Genomic DNA, 7,581 nt, shown 5'->3' on the forward strand with positions numbered 1-7,581 from the left:
TATTTTCTAAAATACTTAACAGTGGTATCAGAGCCTCCATTAATCTTGACGGATTTCTGAATTCGCTGAAAAACAACCAATTTCAACCCCTTTTAAACCATACGCATTTTTACCCATACCGATTTTTAATCAATTTTTTAACAATGGCAAGCAGCGGTGTAACGACCCGACCGGTCGTTTTGAGCATTTACGCTCCTTTCAACTATTTGAAGTCTTGAATAACTTTCTACGAAGTATTATGACTTGTGTGAATTGTCGGTTTTGGTTTTAAGGTATTTCGGAGTTATCTTGGAAGAATAAATTTCATGATGGAAGTTTAAGTTGAAAAGGTTCACCAGATGTTGACTTATGTGTAACGACCCTGCAGAAATTTTGCTAAGAAAATTAAGGTTTGGTGGTGCCGAGGTAAATCAGTTAGTACAAAGATTATAAAAATTTCTCGCGGCGAGCTTGCGAGCCGTGGCTCGGACTTTTTGGGTTGAACAATGCACCAAAGTGTAAAGGAAACTTTTATCGAAAAATTATCATTTCTGCGACCACTATGCGATCGCAGAATCACTCTGCGGACCGCATAATGGTCACAAAGTAGAACAGGAGGAGGGCAAGATTTGAGAAAACTCTGCGGCGCACTATGCGACCGCAGACCTGTTTTGCGGTGCATTATGCGACCGCAGAATAAGTATGCGGACCGCATAATGACCGCAAAATATGTCTGTAACACCCAGGTTTGGAGACCAAATTATGCGGCCGGTATGCGAACCGCATACCTATTATGCGATCGCATATGCGACCGCATAACTGCGTCGGAGCTTCCATTCTTTCTAATTTTTGACTCGACCCAAATTCGATTTATAGCCCTTGAAGCTCATTTTTGAGCCAAAAATCTGATATTTTAGATAGAGGTGAGAGCATTTTAGAGAGAAAAAGTGAAAACTTAGTGATTTATCCATCAATTCTTGTTCAAGGTTTGAAGATTTTACAGGGATCTTGCTAGGGCTTCAAAGAGGTAAGAATTTCTTTCCCTAATTCTGCAATTTCGGATTTGAAGTAAAGATGGGTGATTAATAGTATGATTCTTGGGTGTAGAGTATCATATATACATACCAATAAGGTTGTGGAAAGATTGTTAAGTTCAAATGGGTAAGGATTGGGTTGAAAATGGTAGAAATCTTCATAAACTTTAATTGAAGATTTGAGGGTCGAGTTGGTGTCGGATTTTGGTAAAATTTGTATGGTTGGACTCGTGGTTGGATAAGCGTTCATATTCTGTAACTTTTATCGGGTTCCAATACATGGGGTCCACGGAAAATTTTTGAGTTAATTTCGGATTTTATTGGAAAACTTAGTATCTCCTTATGGAATTAATTACAATAATGGGTATTTACTTAATCGAATTAATTGTGGCTAGATACGAGGCTTTCAGAGACCAATTCTCGTGGAAATGGCATAGCGGAATAAAGAATTACACGGTTTGAGGTAAGTAACCGTTTTAAATCTGGTCCTGAGGGTATTAAACCCCGGATTTTGGTATCATGTGATTATTTTGGAGGTGACACACATGCTAGGTGACGAGCGTGTGGGCGTGCACCGAGGGGATTGTGACTTGTTCCATCCCGGAAAATTGTAAAGTTGAATAATTTGTTGTTAGGTATATGCCCTCTATGTGTTGATAAAATTTAACTGTAAATCATGTTAGAAATCATGCTTAGGCTATGTGATGGTACTGTTGGGACCCACAGAGGTTGTGTACATGTTGAATTGCCTGCTAAATGCTATATTTATTCAGTCTCAATTTTTACTTGTACATTTTATCTCAGTCTCTGTTATTATTATTGATACATCATATCATTGTTGTTTGGGTTGATTTCATGATTATTGAGAGCCCGAGAGACTGGAGAGATTTATGACTGAGGGAGGCCGAGGGCCTGATTGTGAGGATATTTTATGGATTGGGGTTGCCCGCCTGCAGCAGACCTTATTGGCTTATTATTACACGTGAGTTGGCCGTGCGGATCCTTATATTATTATTGCACGTGAGTTGGCCGTGCAGTACGTGAGTTGGCCGGGCGGATCCATACATTTATATTATAGCACGTGAGTTATCCGTGCAGCACGTGAGTTGTCTGTGCTTATAGCGCTTGGGCTGTAGGAGCCCCTCATGAGTCTGTACACCCCCAATGAGCGCGGGTACCGATTGAGAGTGAGTGATGAGGGCTGGAAGCCCAGAGAGTGATGAGGGATGGGAGCCCAGTGAGTGATGAGGGCTGGGAGCCCAGGGAGTGATGGGGGTTGGGAGCCCAGTGAGTGATTGTTGTCCTAAGAGGTTGTACTTGATTTTCATTTATTGTTGCACTTAGTTGCTATCTGTCATTGTTGTGAAATCTCTGAAAGATTGTTGATATACGAATTACATGAACAAGAACTGTATAAAAATTGATTTGACATTAAACTGCCAGATTTGATCGCATGTCTATTCTTTTGCTGGAATTACTGGAAATAAACCATAACTGTGTAGCTCGTTACTATCTCCGGTTCCTTATTTGTTATTGTTACTTGCTGAGTTGGTTGTACTCATACTACACCCTGCACTTCGTGTGTAGATTCAGGTATTTCCGGACATAGCGGGTGTTGATCCTTTCACGCGGTTGATTTTCAGGAGATTTTGAGGTAGCTGCAGTGTTCCGCAGACCTTGTCTCTCCTTCTCTATCTCTTTGTTCACTGTATTTAGTCTCAGACTATACTTTTTAGACTTGTATTCATATTAGATGCCCATGTACTCAGTCACACTAGGTTTTGGGAGTGTTGTATCAGAAATTGCTAGATTTTTGGTATTGTATTAAACGTTACATTTTTAAATTTATAGGAAATCGTGGGTTATTGATGTTGTCGGCTTGCCTAGTACTGAGATAGGTGCCATCACGACAGGTTAGGATTTTTGGGTCGTGACAAGCGGTATATCTTTGAATACCCCACAAACTTTCACTGGTGAAAACTATCAGATTTGGTCAGTGAAGATGAAATCTTATCTTGAAGCTTATGATCTATGAGAAGTTGTAATGGAAGACAAACTTATACAACCACTTCCTGCAAATCCTACCTTTGCCCAAATCAAAGCTCATTCAGATGAGAAAACCAAAAAATACAAAGCCAAAACTATAATTCAAAATTCAGTTGCAGATTCAATCTTCTCTAAAATCATTGCATGTGAGACAGCAAAAGAATCTTGGGAAACACTCAAACATGAGTATCAAGGAAGTGAACGAGGCAGACAAAATCAGATTTTAAATTTGAAAAGAGATTTTGAATCTCTTAGAATGCAAGATGATGAGACCATCGCTAAGTATTCTGACCGAATTTCTTTAATTGTCAATAAAATCAGGTTACTTGGCGAGGATTTCAAAGATGACAGGATAGTTGAAAAAAATTCTTGTGACAATTCCCGAGAGATTTGAATCCAAAATTTCCTCTCTGGAAGAGTCTAAAGATCTTTCTACCATCTCTGTTGCATAATTAATAAGTACTCTACAAGCACAACAGAAAAAAAGGGCCTTCAGACAAGACAAAGTTACTGAGGATATTTTTTATGCGAAACACCAAAAAGAAAAAGTCGATTATCCTTATTGCAAATATTGCAAAAAGAAAACACACTTAGAATAATTTTGTTGGTGGAGACCTGATGCATTATGTGAAAATTGCAAACAAAAAGGTCATGTTACAAAAGTGTGCGAGTTCAAAGATGCTCATGCACAAGTACTAATAGCAGAAGAAGGAATTGAGGATGACCTTCTTTAGACTGCAGCAACAGAAGCAAGGAGGAGTGTTGGATTTTGCATCTGTTACTGCTACTGTTTTCTAGAATAATTAGTTGTTTAGTTTTAGGAGGAGTCTACTAGAAGATTCAGAATTTTAATTATAGTAAGAGTTTAGTAATTTAGTTGTAGGAAGAGTCTACTACTTTATTTATTTGTCTATTTAAAGCCCTATGATTAATAAAATTTTAGAGACAGTTTTCCAATCATATTTTCAACCTTCTTGCTGCTTGCATATTTTTTCTAAAATCCATAACATGATCATAATCAGTTGTTGATCATGATCAATCAGTGAACAAGAATAGCCTTGACACAGGTTTTAAATACTTCAAGGACTACATAAATTATGATATGTTTACTTATTTATTTTAGCTCTTACAGTCTTAGGTATTTGATTTCCTTCCATATTTTCTCTGTTTGTTGGATACCTATGTGAACCAATCGACCTATTTGGCTATTTGTGATATAGTTTTTCAGTAAATGATGCACATTCAATCATTATATGTTTTTTCTTTACCTTTTAACAAAAAAAATGGAATGGTTGTGTTAAAATTAAACTGGTGAAAGAAGCGGTGGCCTATTGTTTTTGAATAGGTCTCTCAGTAAATTTTCAGGGACATAAACATTTCTTATAGGGTGAACCATCTATCATGTTAAATGATGTTACATATAATCACTCTCTATATATTATTGAATATTTGTGGTATTTTGTTTGATACTAAGTAGATAGACTTTGTGCACCGTCCATTGTTATTGGGTGAACCTCTTAAAATGTTGATGATAGATTGTTCAGTATATGATGCTAATAATCAACTCTATAAATATTATACTATGTATTGAATGTTAATGGTATTTTATTTGATACTCCTAATATAGATAGACTTTTATATTGTTCAGGTGAGGCAGTCCCTGGGGCAGCAAAGCAGAAAAAGAATGTGGCAGCAAAAGGGAGAAATAGGAAGGCGCTTGGCGATATTGGTAAGGTGGCTATAGATCGTGGGGTCGCAAGAAAAAAGCCACTTCTTGACATTGTGCTCGCTTATGCAAGGATGTTCTCCTTGCTGGACAAGATTAGCCATATGATCCAGACAGGAAAGAGATGAAAATTAAGCAAAAAGGACACAAGTGTGACAGAATATCATTATGTCAAGGCTTTCTTTCTCCCACTTCCAAGAGGACATACCATAGAAGTTTGAGAATCTGCATATTGAAAAGCTAACTTTCCAGTTAGTTTGAAGAATTTAATGCTAGAAAACTATGTTTGATTAAGTTATGTACTAACTACAAAACGAACAACCTATAATTCTTGACACAAAGGAAGGACAAAAATACTACATGCAGAATAAAGACCATAATAAGACTCCAGTGAAATAAGTCATGCTTCATATGAGTTCTATTTGGAACAAGATTATGTAGATCGCAACCTGCTTGAAAGGTGAAAGAAGGTGTTTTAAGGCAACATCCTCTACATCTTAAGAATCTGTTTGTTTCTTATATTTAATTACTAGACGAATGTAGCCCGTGTGACCTTTGCAATTTTAAAATTTTCCAATACAATTCTTGACAAGAAAAAGATCAAAAGATATTCAGCCGCTACACCATGTAGTGTGTACAATAAAAACGATGAAGCATCTGCTAAGTGTTACTAATGTAGGAATCAGATAATAGGTAAAAGCAATGTCACGACCCGAAATTTTCCACCGACGGGACCGTGATGGCGCCTAACATTTCACTTCCTAGGCAAGCCAACGTTAGAGAATCATTAACCAATTCCTTATTTTCATACAGTAATCAACAATAATTAACTAAGATGAAATATAATAAGTGCGGAATATCATAAATTTGTATTAACTACTACCACCTGGATCTGGAGTCACAATTCACGAGCATTCTAGAATTTACTACAAGTAATAGTCAGAAAGAAATACAACTGTCTGAATGAAAGAAACAGTAGAACATAAAAGATAGACGGGGACTTCAAGGTCTGTGAACGCCGACAGATTTACCTTGAGTCTCCGGACAGCGGACCAATAGCAGAATCTCGATCAACCCGAGTCGGTATCAAAATCTGCATAGAAAGTGCAGAGTGCAGTATCAATACAACCGACCCCATGTACTGGTAAGTGTCGAGCCTAACCTCAATGAAGTAGTGACGAAGCTAAGGCAAGGCACCTACAAATTAACCTGTACAATTTAACAGTGTATATACAAATAACATAAATGAAGAACTAAACAGGAAATGTCAGGAGGGGAACATACTGAGGGGAATACAAGATAAAGAACTACAACAGAATGATCACCGGAGCAATCAATATACCATGAATCAACAGAAATAATGGATACAGTAAGGAAACAAATGCACGGCATCACCCTTCGTGCTTTTACTCTCAATCTCACCATAAAAATCAATAGAGACGGTACGGCATCACCCTTCGTGTATTAACTCTCACAATATGGCACAACATCACCCTTCGTGCATTAACACTCATAATATGGCACGGCATCACCCTTCGTGCATTAACACTCACAATATGGTACGACATCACCCTTTATGCATTAACACTCTCCCTTACCATAATGCAATGCATAAATATCAACAGGGAGATAGAATGGAAAGTACAAACCTTACATCAACATTTGGTTCCATAACATCAATCTCAACTTTGAAATAAAAACTCGATTATCACCAAAAATCTGTAAACATGATAAGAACGATAAATTGAACAAATGCTAGTATAACACATCACAATTAGGCATAGGATTGAGACAATATAAGAAAAACTGAGAAACATAGAAAATAGGTAAATTGGCGGCGCTTAAGTACTCGTCACCTCACATAAATACCGCTCACATGAATTCCACTTAGCAAGTAATCTAAGGTTCCTAATTTCCTTAAGTCAGGGTTAGACACAACACTTACCTTACTCCGAAGGCCACTTAATTCTCAATCACAGCTTTTCCTTTGGAATTCACCTCCAAACCACTCGTATCTATTCACAAATAACTCAATAATATCAAATTTTGCTAAAGGAATCAATTACATTGCATAAATTTAGATTTCCTAAATTTTCCTCCAAAAAGTCAAAAATCGACCCCGGGCCCGCTTGGTCAAAACCCGAGGTTAGGACCAAATTCCATTTACCCATTCACCCCCGATCCCGAATATATAATTAGTTTTGAAATCCGACCTCAAATTGAGGTCTAAATCTCCAAATTTTCGAAATTCCTAGTTTCTACCCAAAACCCCTAATTCTACCATGAAAACCTTAGATTTTTGGTTGAAATCTTATAAAAAGTAGTGAAAGATTGAAAGAAAACAGTTTATAATCACTTACCTATGATTTGGGGAAGAGATGGTCTTTGAAAAAGAGCCTCTAGTGTTTTAGGTCTTGAAAATTTGGGAAATGAATGAAAATTGCCGTCCAAAAGTCATTTTGTTAAGCTGCAGACGTCGCATTTGCGACCTGAGCTTCGCAAATGCGAAGTTCGCAATTGCGAAAGGGCTATCGCAATTGCGAAGCCTTCACAATCCTGCTGCCTTTCTCAAATGCGAGGAAAGTGTCGCAATTGCGATCACTGACCTCGCAAATGCGGACAAAAGATCGCTTTTGCGATCCATACCCCTCCCAGACTCCCTTCGCAAATGCGAAGAAAGTTCGCAATTGCGAACATAGGCTGGCCCAGCTTCTCTTCGCATTTGCGATGAGAAGTTCGCAAATACGACCTCAACAATGATTGCAAATGCCAACCATGACTTCGCATTTGCGAGGT

This window comes from Nicotiana tomentosiformis, chromosome 11 (assembly GCF_000390325.3).
Source record: "Nicotiana tomentosiformis chromosome 11, ASM39032v3, whole genome shotgun sequence".
Lineage (NCBI taxonomy): Eukaryota > Viridiplantae > Streptophyta > Magnoliopsida > Solanales > Solanaceae > Nicotiana > Nicotiana tomentosiformis.